Here is a 16,807-nt window from a genome sequence, read left to right as displayed (position 1 = left end):
CTCTTTAAGCGCGTATTTAATTATTTTACCTTCTTAAATTCGGGTGCGCATTTATGTGACCCAAATCCAAATCTCGATGGATTCGAAATGTGTTTCCAAATACGGGTACATTGATTGTGACGTGGTTCGAGATGCATGTCCATGACGTCGCAAATTCCTTTTAAAAATAGAACGAGACGAGCCTCGACAAACAAAATGTACAAAGCTGCGGGGCCCTCTAGATGTATGTATATATTAAAGTATTTAGAATTCGGGATATGCCGTTTAACGAATTTTTACGACTTTCCCCAAAATAACAAGACGCTAGTTGCTTTAGGCGCGCCTTTAACAATTTATTTTCCTTAATTCGGGTGCACATTTATGTGACCCAAATCCAAATCTCAACCGAGTCGAGATATATCGATAACCACGGGTACATTGATGTAACGTGGTTCGAGATATGTTTTCACGACGTTGCAATTCTCGTAAAAATAATAATAATGACAAAAGCGGTTAAAAGATAAAATTTGCACATGGTTCATAATTGTATTTAAAATCAGATAAATAAGCCGAATATAACAGTTGAGCGACCGTGCTAGAACCACGGAACTCGGGAATGCCTAACACCTTCTCCCGGGTTAACAGAATTCCTTATCCGGATTTCTGGTACGCAGACTGTAATATAGAGTCATTCTTTTCCTAGATTCGGGATTAAAATTGGTGACTTGGGACACCTTAAATCTCCCAAGTGGCGACTCTGAAATAATTAAACCAATCCCGTTTCAATTGTCCTTTAATTGGAAAAACTCCCTTGCACCCTCGCGGGTGCGTAAAAAGGAGGTGTGACAGCTCTGGCGACTCTGCTGGGGAACGAAAACCCAGAATCTCTGGTTCAGGGTTAGAATTCGAGCTTAGATAAATTGTTATATTTGGTTCTATCTGATTTTTACATATTTAAGCCTAATGTGCTAAATGTCGCTTTTACCGCTTCGATATTATTTGAACTGTATATAAACTGTGCCGAAACCTCTCTCTTCTTACCTCCGGGGAGAAGCTCGCTGGTCGAGGCTCCCTATTCTGTTAGTGTCAATACCCAAAATAAGAAAGAGGACGGATAAGTTACGAAGTCGGACGGCCTTTTGGTTCCCGGTAAGTTGCCCCTCCTCGACTCGAGTTGTCCGCTCGGGTACACAGTCTAGAACATATACCCAGGTTATAAACCTAGTATAACGAAACTCCATGCCGGATCCCTAGTAGGAACGCTTATTTGCATCACGTTGCATTTGACTTAGGGGGCTCAACACAGGGGTTGGGTCCGTCTAGGACTAGCAACCTGATATGAAAGGACCATCCTAATGCATCCTATTTGTTTTCCGTGCATTTATTTGTCTCGCGCCCGCATGCTGACCGGTGTTTGAATATTATGAATAATGTGAAATTGGAAACAAAAAAGAAGAAGAAATAGCGGTTAAGGAGCTAATTGCTTATTTTTGGAAAAAAAAAAACCAATGCCAAAATACTCTCAAAACTCTGCCGAAATTTTGAGAAAATGAAAAAAAAAACGTCTTATTAGTTTGTTTTATTAAAAGCAAAGGAAAAATAAAAAAAAGAATAAAAAAGGGGTCGTTGTTCTATTTTGTTTTTCAAAAAATATATAGTGTGTCTTGTCGTAAAAATGAAGATGAAAAAAGAGTCTTATTTTTTTTTAAAAAAAATGTTTTTTTATTATTTTTTATGAAAATCCGAGTAATAATATATATATATATATATATGTCTTTATTTGTTGCAAAAATATTTGTCTTGCCAAAAAGTCTTGAAAAGTTTTTAGACCCCTAATATTTTTTTAAAAAAAAAAAGATCTAAATAAAGTTTTTTTTATTTTTATTCACTTGGAATAATCACCCTAATAAATGTGCAGGATGAGCACGATACAAAACGAACCTTTTTCAGTAATGACCAAGATCCCTTTTGAGTTGCGGTTATGGTGGAACGACTTAGGCAAAGAAGGGCAAGACAAAGTAAGGAAATATCTGAAAGGTCTCCCGGACCTACTAAACGTTCAGCCTCGGGGTGATATTATCAGATCATTGGTCACTTGTTGGGATTCCGCACACAACGTGTTCCATTTTTCGGACTTCGAGCTCACCCCGACGTTGGAAGAAATAGCAGGGTATATCGGAAGTGATGAAGCCCCTTTTAGGTTCAAATACTTGATTGCACCTAGAGCTGTCACGGTACACCGGTTTCTGGATTTCCTAAAAATACCTCGAACGTTCCACCATCCAGATCTTGCCAAAGGATTCTGCAGTCTCCACCTCATATATGCTAGATACGGCCACGTGGGCGGGTTCAATAAGCCGGATTTCAAACTATGCAGTAGAGGCAACCGACAAAAGTGGGACGAACACAGGCTAGTGGCTTTTATGACAGCCTTTCTGGGTCTTATAGTGTTCCCTAGGAAAGATGGAAACATTGATCTAAAGGTAACCGGGGTCGTCAATACTTTGCTTACCCAAGATAAAAGTACTCTGGCGCCTATGATTATGGCTGACATTTTCCGGGCTCTCACTGCTTGTCGAGCCAGGGGCGACTTTTTCGAAGGATGTAACCTACTGTTGCAAATGTGGATGACCGATCATTTATGCCATCGCTCCTCACTTTTGGGTTATGGTTCGCCAGAAAAAACTTGTATTGGAGAATTCTACACGAGAATCAAAGGGCTCAATTTACCTGAGGGAGTCACATCATGGACCTCATTTCTCCGAACTCTCACTGCCAGCCAAATCCAGTGGACGCTCGGATGGTCACCTATTGAGGAAATCATATACATGCCGGCAACCCGGCCTCACTTTCTGTTGATGGGACTGAAAAGTATCCAACCCTATGCACCGTATCGGGTTTTGAGGCAACTTGGGAGGTACCAAGTGGTACCGAAAGATGAAGATTTGAGTACCCAAGTGATTGAAATCAGTCCGAACGGTCATTTCCCTGAAGAAGAAGTTCGCCAAATCTGGAGTGAGTGCCAACATCTGACAGCAAACACTTGTGTGATTGATACGGCAAAAGGGGAAGTCGCCCCAGGATATCACGCTTGGTTTAGAGGTAGCCTGTCCTACGAAAGACCGGCTAAGAGACCGCATCTCAAAGATTTCGTAGAATCATCCCAAGGGCAATGGAACTGGTTAGCAAAAGAGAAGGGTTATCGGGCAGAGATTGGTGATTTGAAGCTACAAATGGACAGCCTGAAATTTGATAACAGCGTACAAATCGCGGCGGATCGAAGCGAAAAGAATAGGTTGATCCAAGAGAATGAAGAACTTAAGGCCCAAATCCAAAAATTGAGATTGTCTCTTGAGGAGCAGCCCAGAAGTCGATCAGACCAGCAGTTGATAAAGGGTTTGAAAAGAGAAATCACGGAATGGCGAGTCGGGTTAGAAGAATCCGAAAAGGTCATGGCAGAGTTCAAGGCACAGTGGCGAACAAGAGTAGACAAGCATCGCCGATGCTTGAACCAATTGAAACGTGACCACGAGAAGACTGTTACCAAAATAAAGAGAGAGATGGCTACATTTGAGTTTAAAGCAGTTAAGCAGGCCAGGGATTTCCAATTGGAGAGTAGATACTGTTACGACTTGTTGGCCCAAATGAAGACAGAAGTGCGGCAACTGAAGAATCAGCATATACAGGACTCACAGGTATTCAAGACGTGCAGTGATCAGATAAGACACCTACTCATAGAGAAGAAACAAACCAGAGATAAGATCAGGGGCATTGCCCACGCCATCATCAGACGGTGTCGGCGGTGTGAGAACATGACCAGCGTTACCGTTCTCTCAGCAGTGATGGGTTATGTCAAACAGACCATGCATGAGTTGGAGCATCTCGAAAGGGATCTCGCACCTAGAACCGCGAAAAGGCCGAATGATGCCTCGCGGGTCCTTAAGTTGGAAAATTAACCTTTGGTCGAGTCTTGTTTATTTAGGCTTTGATGTTTTCCCGTATGTTGTTTTCTATTTTTCCTTCAATCAAATAGGGTCAAAGAACTGTGGAGTCTGTATTGTTGCTATTCCTTGTTTGAAGTAATTTGTAATAGCAAAATTTTGAGAATGAATTTAATGATTTCACAAGAATTTTGTATTTCTTTACTTTAAGGCAGAACTACGCCTGGTCTGATTCGCGCGGGGACGTGATACGTAGGCAATCCCCATAAGATTCGACCGCTCTTAATAAAGAAAAAGAAGATACAAAAATAAAATAAAATAACAGAAAAGGGGACAAATGAGCAAACCGGGATGACGCATGTTGTTCGAAGCAAAGCATGTAGAAACAGTTAACTGCCTAAGAGCATTGCATCCTCTATGTGTTATGATCAAATTTGTTAAACTTTAACGCTAACAAAAGTTTGTTGTTGTCTGATCCAGACAAGTTAGTTGTTAAAGAACTCTGGCAACACACTCCTGTCAAACCAGATCCAAAGGACCGATAGCAATAAGCATGACTACCTCAGAGAATAGCAATGAGGAAGAGAGGCCGATGAGCCAGTTGTTAAAAGAAGCGATGGAAAAGATTGAAAGGATGGGACTAGAGATGAACGCAATGCAGCTAGCCATAGCCAAAACACAAAAGAGCCCTGAAACACTGGGACACACGCCAGAGTACCCTCACTCCGGCCCTTCCACAAGCCTCCCAAATCCCCGTTATCATCAAGAAAGAAGCCCTCATGATTCCCAAGCTCCACCACCCCATCAACCTCTCCAACGCCCAATATTCCCATTTTTGTGGGACCAACATCAGCCCATTTGCAAAGAACGACCAGTGAGCCATTGTTTCAGGCTCACGATACACAATACTATCCCCCCGAGCCAACGTTTCATGCTCCCGAGCCACAGACTTACAATCCACACTTGGAAGTGCCGGCAGAGATTGAGAAGCCGGTTAAAGCCCCTGAACAGGATGAGGTGTTGAGAAAGTTCAAAAGCCTGGAGCAGTCCTTCAGGAACCTGCACGGTTTGGGCAACCAGGTCAGCGTAGCATACAAAGATCTATGCCCTTTCCCAGACGTCCAACTCCCGGCTGGGTTCAAGATGCCTAAGTTTGATTTATATGAAGGGCACGGTGATCCCATGGCACATTTGCGGGGATTCTGTAGCAAAATGAGAGGGGCAGGCGGCAAGGATGAGCTGCTGATAGCTTATTTCGGCCAAAGTCTGAGCGGATCTGCACTAGAATGGTATACCAGGCAGGATTCCAGTAGATGGTATACTTGGGACGATCTGGCGCAGGCTTTTGCAGGTCATTTCCAGTACAATCTCGAGATAGTCCTTGACCGTCTCACATTATTAAGAACTGGGAAGAAACCCGGGGAAAGTTTTCGCGAGTTCGGGTTCCGCTGGAGAGAACAAGCAGCTAGAGTCGATCCTCCCATGAGAGAGGGAGAGATGGTGGACTATTTCTTGCAAACATTGGATCCAACCTACTTTGGTCACTTGGTGACAACAGTTGGAAAATCTTTCAACGAGGTGGTCAAGATAGGGGTCATGATAGAAGAGGGTCTGAGGTCTGACAAAATCTTGAACTATTCGGCACTCAAGGCCACAACCCAGGCTATTCAAAGCGGCACGGGAGGTGCGCTGAGAAGAAAGAAAGAAGAGGTTGCCACGATCGAGGCAGGCAGTTGGTCCAGGGCTGGCCGGCCACACTACAACCAACCCAGACCTCACAGGTCAAACTACCCATACAACCCACCACAAAATTTCTATCCACCTCGAGAACCACATTGTTCCGTACACCAGGCCCAAGCATACACTCAGCCTCCGGTTCGCCCGCAATGGCGCGCGCCGGCTCCCCAGAACATATATGCACCACCACAAAACACCTACCCTCCACCGAGGGCGTATAGAAACCCTTCAGGGGCAGGCTTTCGGGGAAATCCAGATGCTAGGAATGACAGGTTGCGGAAACAGAGAACTTTCACGGAGTTGGGAGAAACCTACACCGCTTTGTTCCACAAGCTGAGGCAATTGGGTTTGGTTAGTCCTGTCCAGACTCGAGAACCAAATCCCCCACCTCAGAATTTGGATCGATCAATAAGTTGTGAATACTGCTCAGGGATGCTCGGGCATGACACCGAGAAGTGTTGGAAGTTAAGGCATGCCATACAGGATCTTATCGACACCAATAAGATCGAGGTCCAGACACCGAAAGCTCCTAACATCAACCAAAACCCACTGCTAGCGCACCACGAGACTCATATGATTAAGTTGGTGTATGAGGGAGGAGAATTGAGAAAACCCTCACAAACAGTGATGATGATCCAAGCCGCCCAAAAAGAAGTCTCTACCAGTGGGGGAACGAGGGTACAGTCACAGGGAGAAAGCATCAAGCCAGTAGTGATATTAGGAAAGAGCCCGTCCGCCATGACAAGCAAACCCGAGCCAAACAAGTTGGTATTATCAGGGGTTCCGCCCGCACCTGCTGTTGTGTTGAAGGGGGCATATAGAGAACTGGTCACCATAAAGCCGGTAGTCCAGCTGCCGATGATTGATAGCAAGGCTGTGCCTTGGAAATATGAAAAGGCGGTGGTGATGTACAAAGGAAAACAGGTGGAAGAAGTTAGTTGTGAAGCGCAAGGGCTGACTCGATCAGGTCGATGTTTTGCTCCGGTGGAGCTAAGAAGAACCAACCCAGTTGCAACCAAGAAACCTGTGTCCGAAGAAGAGGCTGAGGAGTTCCTGAGGAAGATGAAAGTGCAGGACTACTCCGTGGTCGAACAGCTGAGAAAAACACCGGCCCAGATCTCGTTGCTGTCATTACTGATCCATTCTGAGGAGCATCGACGGGCTTTGATGAAGATATTGAACGAAGCTCATGTACCCAATGAGATTTCTGTAAACCACCTGGAAACCATTGCCAACAAGATTTTCGAGGTGAACAGGGTAACGTTCTCAGATGATGATCTGCCGGTGGAAGGTACAGAGCATAATAAAGCTCTATACCTAGCTGTCAAATATGAAGACTCGATGGTAACTCGAGTATTGGTGGATAACGGCTCAAGCACCAATATTTGTCCACTATCTACCCTGAACCAGTTAAAAATCGACCACGGAAGGATCCACAAGAACAGTATCTGTGTCCGAGGGTTTGACGGAAACGGAACAGCCACTGTAGGGGATGTTGTACTTGAACTGACCATTGGTCCGGTCCTGTTTACCATGGAATTCCAGGTGTTGGACGCCATAGTATCTTATAACCTACTGTTGGGACGACCATGGATTCATGCAGCCAAAGCGGTGCCCTCCACCCTACATCAGATGGTGAAGTTTGAGTGGGAAAGACAAGAGGTCGTGTTACACGGCGAGGATACAACGTGCACCACGGGCGGAGCCATTGTACCTTTCACAGAGACCGATGATGACAAAGGTCCTTGGGTCTACCAGATTTTTGATACAGGGTCGGCCAACAAAATTTCTGAAGGAGAAATCATCCCACACCCCAGGGTAGCTGCCGCGACAGTCATGATGGTCTCGGAAATGCTGGGTAATGGATTTGTGCTGGGAAAGGGCCTAGGAGTCGAGCTTCAGGGGATTGTCCAACCTGTCACCTTGCCTAAAAATCTGGAAACTTTCGGATTGGGGTTCAAACCAACCGCAGCAGATAAGAAGCAAGCGCGAAAAATGAAGAAGAGGGTCTGGTTTCTGCCTAAGCCGGTGCCACGTCTCTCAAGGTCTTTTGTTAAAGCAAGTGCCAAGGGGTCATCGGTCCCAAAGATTCTAGGACCATTGATCGGTATAAATGAGGACCTGAATCAGAGTTTTGAGAGGCTATTCGCTGATGTCAGTGTGGTAGAAGTTGGAGAAGGTTCCAGCAGAACAGAGATACAGTTTGTGGGGCCTGAGGCCAAAACCAACAATTGGACTGTTACTCCTCTTCCTGTCCGAGGGGAGTCTTGGTAGTAGGCTTTGATTTATGTTTTGTTTGTTTGTTTTGTTCGGATTATTCCAGGGTGTAATCCAAATTTTACGTTTGTCTTGTAAAAGTGTGAACCCTTTTATCCCGCAAGTTTAATAAAGTTCTCTCTTTTTGTCCTATTTTAATTTTTGCTTTGTTCTTTTTCTTTCTGAACAGTTCTCTTTTTACTGGTTCTAATGACATAGCATGCACAGCGGATCTTCGACCTAGTCTAATAAATCAATCTGAATCCGACTCAATGATGCAAGAGGACGTTTGTGACAATGAATCTGAATGTGACGAAGGTGAAGCCTTCGAAGGGATAAACCGAGAACTGTACCAATTTGAGGAAAAACTCAAACCCAACCTAAATGACACTGAGGCTGCGAATATAGGAGATGCTGATAACGTCCAAGAAACCAAAATTAGCATCCACATTGAGCCGAATGTCAAGGAAGAATTGATCAAAACCCTCACGGAATTCAAGGATGTTTTTGCATGGTCATATGACGATATGCCTGGATTAAGCACCAATTTAGTGATTCACAAACTGCCCACTGACCCGGCATACCCTCCGGTCAAGCAAAAACTAAGGAAATTTAAAACAGAAATGAGTGTAAAGATCAAAGAAGAGGTGATTAAGCAGTTGCAGGCGAAGGTCATTCGGGTCACTCGATATCCCGAGTGGTTGGCCAATGTGGTACCAGTCCCAAAGAAGGATGGAAAAATCAGGGTGTGCGTCGACTACCGCAACCTCAACAAAGCAAGTCCCAAGGACAATTTTCCGTTACCCAACATTCATATCCTGATCGATAATTGCGCTGGGCGCGAGATCGGATCCTTTGTGGATTGCTATGCGGGTTATCATCAGATCCTAATGGACGAGGAGGATGCGGAAAAGACAGCGTTTATTACGCCATGGGGAACCCACTGCTATCGGGTAATGCCGTTCGGATTGAAGAACGCCGGGGCAACGTACATGCGAGCAATGACTGCTGTGTTTCATGACATGATACACAAAGAAATCGAGGTGTACGTCGATGATGTGATCATAAAATCTTGGCGTCAGGAGGACCATGTAGCAGACCTAAGGAGGTTTTTCCAAAGACTCTGAAGGTATGATATCAAGCTTAACCCGGCCAAATGCGTATTTGGGGTTCCATCAGGAAAGCTGTTAGGGTTCATCGTCAGTCGACGAGGGATTGAGTTAGACCCATCCAAAATTGAATCCATCCGAGATTTGCCACCGCCAAGGAACAAAACAAAGGTGATGAGTTTGCTGGGTAGACTTAATTACATCAGCAGGTTCATCGCTCAACTCACAGCGACTTGTGAGCCCATATTTCGACTGCTAAGAAAGGATGCTGCGGTAGGTTGGACGGCAGAGTGTCAGGAGGCCTTCGACCAAATCAAAGGGTATCTTTCTAATCCACCCGTATTGGTCCCGCCTAAGCCTGGGAAGCCCTTAATTCTTTACCTGATGGTCCTGGAAAATTCATTTGGTTGTGTACTGGGGCAACATGATGACACATGAAGGAAGGAGCAGGCCATCTACTATCTTAGCAAGAAATTCACAGTACATGAGGTCAATACACTCAACTCGAGAAAACATGTTGCGCCCTAACTTGGGTAGCTCAGAAGTTGAAGCACTACCTGTCTTCGTATACTACTTATCTCATATCCTGTTTGGACCCATTGAAGTATATCTTTCAGAAACCTATGCCCACGGGAAGGTTGGCAAAATGGCAAATTCTGCTCACAGAGTTTGATATCGTCTATGTGACGAGGACAGCCATGAAAGCCCAGGCGCTGGCCGATCATTTGGCAGAGAATCCTGTTGATGAAAAATACGAGCCTTTAAGAACGTATTTTCCCGACGAAGAGGTAATGCATACAAATGAGTTGGAATTACCTGAGGAGCCGGGTTGGAAGCTTTTCTTCGATGGAGCTGCAAACGCAAAAGGGGTTGGAATAGGAGCAGTACTCATTTCTGAAACAGGACGCCATTATCTTGTTACGGCTCAACTACGCTTCTATTGCACCAATAATATGGCTGAGTATGAATCTTGCATTCTGGGTCTGCGCTTAGCTGCGGACATGGATGTCCAAGACGTCATGGTCTTGGGAGACTCGGACCTCTTGGTACATCAAATTCAGGGTGAATGGGAAACACGAGATTTAAAGCTCATACCATACCGACAATGCTTGCATGATCTGAGCAAGCGATTTCGATCGGTGAAGTTCAAACATATCCCGAGAGTTCACAATGAGGTTGCGGATGCCTTGGCCACCTTAGCATCAATGCTGCACCACCCTGACAAAATGTATGTTGATCCTCTGCACATCCAGGTCCGTGATCAGCACGCTTATTGCAACGCCGTAGAAGAGGAACCAGATGGCGAACCCTGGTTTCATGACATCAAGGAATACCTCAGAATGGGGACATATCCAGAACAGGCCACTGGAAACCAAAAAAGAGCCCTTCGGCGTCTGTCGAATGGTTTCTTCCTCAGCGGAGGAGTGTTGTACAAAAGAACCCCGGATTTGGGATTGTTGAGATGCATATATGCCGGTCAAGCCACGACGGTTATGGCAGAAGTACATGCTGGAGTTTGTGGGCCACACATGAGCGGATATGTATTGGCAAGGAAGATCCTTCGAACAGGATGTTATTGGCTCACCATGGAACACGACTGTATCACTTCCGTGAGGAAATGCCATCAGTGCTAGATACATGGAGATCTGATCCATTCTCCGCCAACAGAGTTACATACGATGTCAGCACCCTGGCCGTTTGTAGCATGGGGCATGGATGTCATTGGACCTATCGAACCGGCAACATCCAACGGTCATAGGTTCATTCTAGTGACCATTGATTACTTCACCAAATGGGTTGAGGCTAAAACCTTCACGTCGGTAACTAAAAAGGCAGTGGTGGATTTTGTGCACTCTCATATCATCTGCAGATTTGGGATCCCAAAAGTAATCATCACGGATAACGGTGCGAATCTTAATAGCAGCCTGATGAGAGAGGTATGCCAACAATTCAAGATTACACACCGCAATTCCACCCCATATCGTCCCAAGGCGAATGGAGCAGTCGAAGCAGCCAATAAGAATATCAAGAAGATACTGCGAAAAATGGTGGAAGGGTCCAGACAATGGCACGAGAGATTACCCTTTGCTTTGTTGGGTTACCGCACTACCGTCCGAACTTCCATAGGCACAACTCCTTATTTGTTGGTGTATGGAACTGAGGCCGTAATACCAGCGGAGGTCGAAATTCCGTCCCTCCGAATTGTCGCTGAAGCCGGGATTAATGATGATGAATGGGTCAAAGCTCGATTGGAACAGTTGAGCCTGATAGATGAGAAAAGATTGGCAGCAGTGTGCCATGGTCAGCTGTACCAGAAGAGAATGGCAAGAACATATAATAAGAAGGTGCGCCCCAGGAAGTTTGAAGTAGGGCAGCAGGTATTGAAGAAGATCCTCCCACATCAGGTCGAGGCAAAAGGCAAATTCGCCCCAAATTGGCAAGGGCCTTATATCGTGACCAGAGTATTGTCCAACGGTGCTTTGTGTTTGACAGATGTCGAAGGTAGATGTGTCGACATGGCTATCAATTCAGATGCAGTCAAGAGATATTATGCGTAATTTCTTTAATTATGGCAATTTTTGGTTTATTTGTTTGTATTTGGCATTTATTGGATAATGAGATGACGGAGGCAATTCTTTCTTCTATCCAAACACTTTAACCCTTGCTTCCCCCTTTGAGCCTTAAGTTATTCTTTCATACCCCTCTTTTGGAATCACTAATGGAAAAGACATGAAAAAAAGGAAAATGAAAAAAAAAGGAGAAAGAAAAGAAAAAGAAGATAAAAATCATAAGAAATACAAAACCGTGGGAACTACGTTTGACCTGATTCCTCAAAGAGGATACGTAGGCGCCTCATGGCTCGGTCATAGTGTGCATCATAGTGTATATAGGATGTATAATGTACATAGTGTGCATAATAGGCACAGTGTGCGTAACGCACATAGCTCAACATAAGTATAAAAAATAAAATTCCCCCAAGCAAGAAAACTGGGGCAGAGGCTATGTTTTAAGTTCCAACAAAGGTTTGATTCCAAAAGTTGTAGCAGATCACCCATCAAAATTATTTTCATTTTTGATAGCCTTTCTTTAGCCCCACACCAAAACCAACATCGACGTCCAAAAGACCTCCCGATCAATATCCAAGAGATGCCAAGTCAGGCAAATAAAGCCGAGAATAATACACCGATCCCCAGCAAAGAAGAGATCATAAGACTGGGAATGAATTGATGGTCAAAGGAATCTCCAGAAGAGAGGGTCGTATCGACAACACCCCGATTCCTCAATGAAGAAATAAAATGAGAGAGTCTTATCGGTGAAAACCTTCACAGGCACCGAAAGGCGACGTAAGATGAGAGATATAAAATGAGAGAGTCTTATCGGTGAAAACCTTCACAGGCACCATAAGGCGCCGGGAGATGAGAGAAAAGAGAGAGTCTCATTAGTGAAAACCCCTCGAAGGGCACTATGAGGCGACAAGACAGATCAACAAAAAGCAACCACATTCGCAACGAAATGGACACTCATTTATCATCCCCAGCAAGTCAGACCATCGGGCAAATCGATTGATACAACTAGACTGGGTCGGGAATCTATGGTGCACGTCATGATCACGGGGACCAGTCATGTCCTCCAGATAAGTTCTTCTGAGTTTCTTCTCCCACCAAATATTGGTTCAGAAAGATTTTCTCCTTTTTCTATCTTTTATTTCTCTTCCTAAAATTTGTCTTGAAAAGGATTTTTCAAAGCTTACTACCAGAGACCGAAGGGGAATTCATCAAATGCAGGATAACCCCAACAGTCCTAAAGGTTGGCCCCAAGCACTGCAATGTTGTGCCCTACGGTTTTGGAGGAAGTAAACTCCTAAAGGGAGTGGTTTCGAGAGTAAAAGCAGACTCCCACAGCATGTACTGTAAAAAGAGAGAAGAAAAGGGGGATAAATGGAAAACCGTCCCCCAGCAGGCCGGAAACCCCCAGTAAGCGATTTTGTCCGCCAACCAATTATGGGGACACGGAGCAAGAAAAAAGGAAAGAGAAGGAGAAGCATCCACCGGAAAGGCACCTCTTCCCACCATAAGTGAAACTGACTGAATCCTTTTGTCTGCTGCAGGAAAACAAAGGATTGATAATGGCAGCAAGACGCAACGCCAGGGAAATCACCAAAAACCCGGGCAGAAATTTTTTTACCGATTGTCAAAAATTTTCTCGGAAGAACGGGGAAACAATCTCAATACATTAAAGTTATAGGTCGCCCACCAGTAAAATGCGGGAATACATTTAAGTTCTAGGTCGCCCACCAGTAAAATGCGGGAATACTTTTAAGTTCTAGGTCGCCCACCAGTAAAATGCGGGAATACATTTAAGTTCTAGGTCGCCCACCAGTAAAATGCGGGAATACATTTAAGTTCTAGGTCGCCCACCAGTAAAATGCGGGAATACATTTAAGTTCTAGGTCGCCCACCAGTAAAATGCGGGAATACTTTTAAGTTCTAGGTCGCCCACCAGTAAAATGCGGGAATACTTTTAAGTTCTAGGTCGCCCACCAGTAAAATGCGAGAATACTTTTAAGTTCTAGGTCGCCCACCAGTAAAATGCGGGAATACTTTTAAGTTCTAGGTCGCCCACCAGTAAAATGCGGGAATACATTTAAGTTCTAGGTCACCCACCAGTAAAATGCGGGAATACATTTAAGTTCTAGGTCGCCCACCAGTAAAATGCGGGAATACTTTTAAGTTCTAGGTCGCCCACCAGTAAAATGCGGGAATACATTTAAGTTCTAGGTCGCCCACCAGTATAATGCGGGAATACTTTTAAGTTCTAGGTCGCCCACCAGTAAAATGCGGGAATACATTTAAGTTCTAGGTCGCCCACCAGTAAAATGCGGGAATACTTTTAAGTTCTAGGTCGCCCACCAGTAAAATGCGGGAATACTTTTAAGTTCTAGGTCGCCCACCAGTAAAATGCGGGAATATATTTAAGTTCTAGGTCGCCCACCAGTAAAATGCGGGAATACATTTAAGTTCTAGGTCGCCCACCAGTAAAATGCGGGAATACATTAAAGTTCTAGGTCGCCCACCAGTAAAATGCGGGAATACGTTTAAGTTCTAGGTCGCCCACCAGTAAATGCGGGAATACTTTTCAGCTCTAGATGTTGGAATCAGTAACCCCACCTGAAGGCGGAAGGTTACAACAGAGACCCCCAAGCAGGAAACAATAAAATCCCCAGCACCAAGAAGCAGAAGGCTGCAAAGGCAAGCGCGATTCAAAAGGAAGAAGGAACGCGTCTCAAAAGAAGCAGTTTGGGAACGTTATAGCATGCCCAACATAACAAACTGTGATACCACTGAAGAAACCATTGGAAGGTTTAAAGAAGAGGGCCATGTTCCTAGCAGATCAAGCAAAGTGATGAAAACTGGCATTTAGAAAAGGCGAAGGACCAGCATCATCTCCCAAGTTCACAAAATAAAGGCATCAGAGGAAAGCGTTAGCCAACAAGAAAGCAAGGCAACAAGAACAAGTTGAAGATAGATGAGATCTCATACTCTAGCTTAGCTTCTTGTTTTTCCTTTCAAGAACAATGTAACAAGGAGATCAGTGAGCAGTAGCATCCTACAGCAGCATGCAACAGCGCACAACAGCAGCGAGCACTACAGTCACACAGTAGTCCCAACTACCAAAATTTCCTGAACTACATTGACTTGATTCCTGTTCAGCCCAGGATATGTAGGAAACCTTTGAAGCAAAGGTTCGGTCAAATCTTTTTCAAAAAAAAATGCTTCACACTGAGTATTCGGACGGGCAAAAATCGCTCGCTTTATCTTTGCGCGAAAACCCTTCGTGTCTTCGTGCAAAGAGGGGCAGCTGTAAGCACATGATTTTTGCTTCACGGACAATCGCTCCAAAAAAAACAAAAATAGTGACAAATGACTCCGCTGTACAATTCTTTCGATTTTTTTCGTGGCATGTGCTGTTTAGTCATTTGTGGTTCGGTCCATGTTGCATATGATCTTATCAATCAAAATACAAAGTATGTCTGTCATGGCAATCAAACCGTAATTCGGTCATTGAAAGAAAATTCAAAAAATATATATATGTGCATCGTCCGTTCTAGGTGGTGATTTAACTTACTTAAATATTTTGTAATAATTGTGTTAAAATGTTACATTGTTGTTTGTTTTAATTTCATTGTTTTATTATTATTATTTTCATTTTTTGTTTAAAAATAGAAAAACAAAAGAAAAGAGTGAATGAGAATCAGTTTGGGCCCAAGAAATAAAACAAAAATAGGCCCAAACCAGCACCCAAGTCCGGTCCAAGCTAGGCCTGCCTAGGCAACCCCCAAAACGACGCCGCATCAGGCGTCTGATCTGACCCGTTTAACCACACTAATCCAATGGTCCACCTCAGCACCCGCAACCCGACCTGTTTAGCCGGTCCAACCCAACCCATCACTTAAACCCAAACGACCCCGTTTTAATGCAAAGCGACCACATCTCACCCCTCACCATCAGATCCCAGCCGTTGAGATCAGATGATCTAACGGCCTGGATCTAATCCTATACGCCATATATAAGCCTTCCCTCACACCCCATGCCCCCTATCCGAACCCCACCTTTCCCCATCTTCTTCACCAAGCCCTGAAACCCCTCGAAATCCTAGCAGCCGCCCTAGTTTCCCTTTCACCAGAACCCGGCGGCATGAACGCCGGTGACCACCTCCTGAACACCCTAGGACCCCCTCACTCTCCTGAACATGGATCTATTACCCCCTAGCCTCGAATCCCATTCCTTCACCTCGAATCTTCATTTGAAGATTCGAGTCAAACCCGGACCTATGCCAAACCTCACCATCTTCATACCAGACAATCCCCTGACCCCCTCGTGACCAAACCAGGCTTGGTTTGGTCCGAATCTACCCACAACTCTTAGAATCTCAAATCTGAGAATCCAAAACCTAGAACATGAATAGCCTTGGAAACCGGCCAGTCTTAACAAGGTTTGAGGTCTAATAGACCTTAATCAAGGTGTTCTCATGTGAGAACACCCTGATTAAAGTTTGTTCGGCCTCAAGGGGTCAAAATTGAGTCAGATTTGGTTCAATTTGGTTTGGACATTTTCCGGTAAGTTTTTCTTGTCCTTTTTGTTTTATTCAACTACTAATTAAGTTGTCAGCATGTTTCGTTGTGTTTGTTTGTTATTTGTTGTTATTTTTCATCCGGATTTCTTCCATCTCTGTCAAAAAACCTTTTATTTGGTCAGTTGATTTTCTGTGTGTTCTGAATGTATTCTGTGGTATACATGATCGTCAATTAGATTAGTCGTCAAATGAGTTAATTCATATAGGTTCCCAGTTGATTGAACAAAGTTGTCTGAAGTCATTCGGGACTCCGTACGTGTTGTTTATATGAACGATTGATTGTTATGTGTTACGATTAATATAGTCGAGTCGATGTATGTCGTCAATTAGTTTCAGTCATTAATGGTAACAACTTGATTCGTGTTGTTTATTTCTGCTGTGATCGCATTTGAATCCCATTAGGAACTGAATTGTATTGCCTATTGGTTTTGTTCAATTTGAATTAAAGAACATCTAGGGGGTAGGTTATAATGGCAGTTCAGACTTTGAGCTTAAATGGATGCCATGTTCAGTTAGTTCAGATTGTGGGCAGCATGCGTATGGTCAACTGTTTTAGATTAAAATAGTCTGACAGCACATGCTGTCAGATTATATTCTTGCTGCCCATGGCCTGTTTTAGTTTAATAAATATTAAAAGGGGGCTGTCAGGGA

Source organism: Nicotiana sylvestris, chromosome 11 (genome assembly GCF_000393655.2).
Source record: "Nicotiana sylvestris chromosome 11, ASM39365v2, whole genome shotgun sequence".
Lineage (NCBI taxonomy): Eukaryota > Viridiplantae > Streptophyta > Magnoliopsida > Solanales > Solanaceae > Nicotiana > Nicotiana sylvestris.
Note: the sequence above shows the minus strand (reverse complement) of the source record.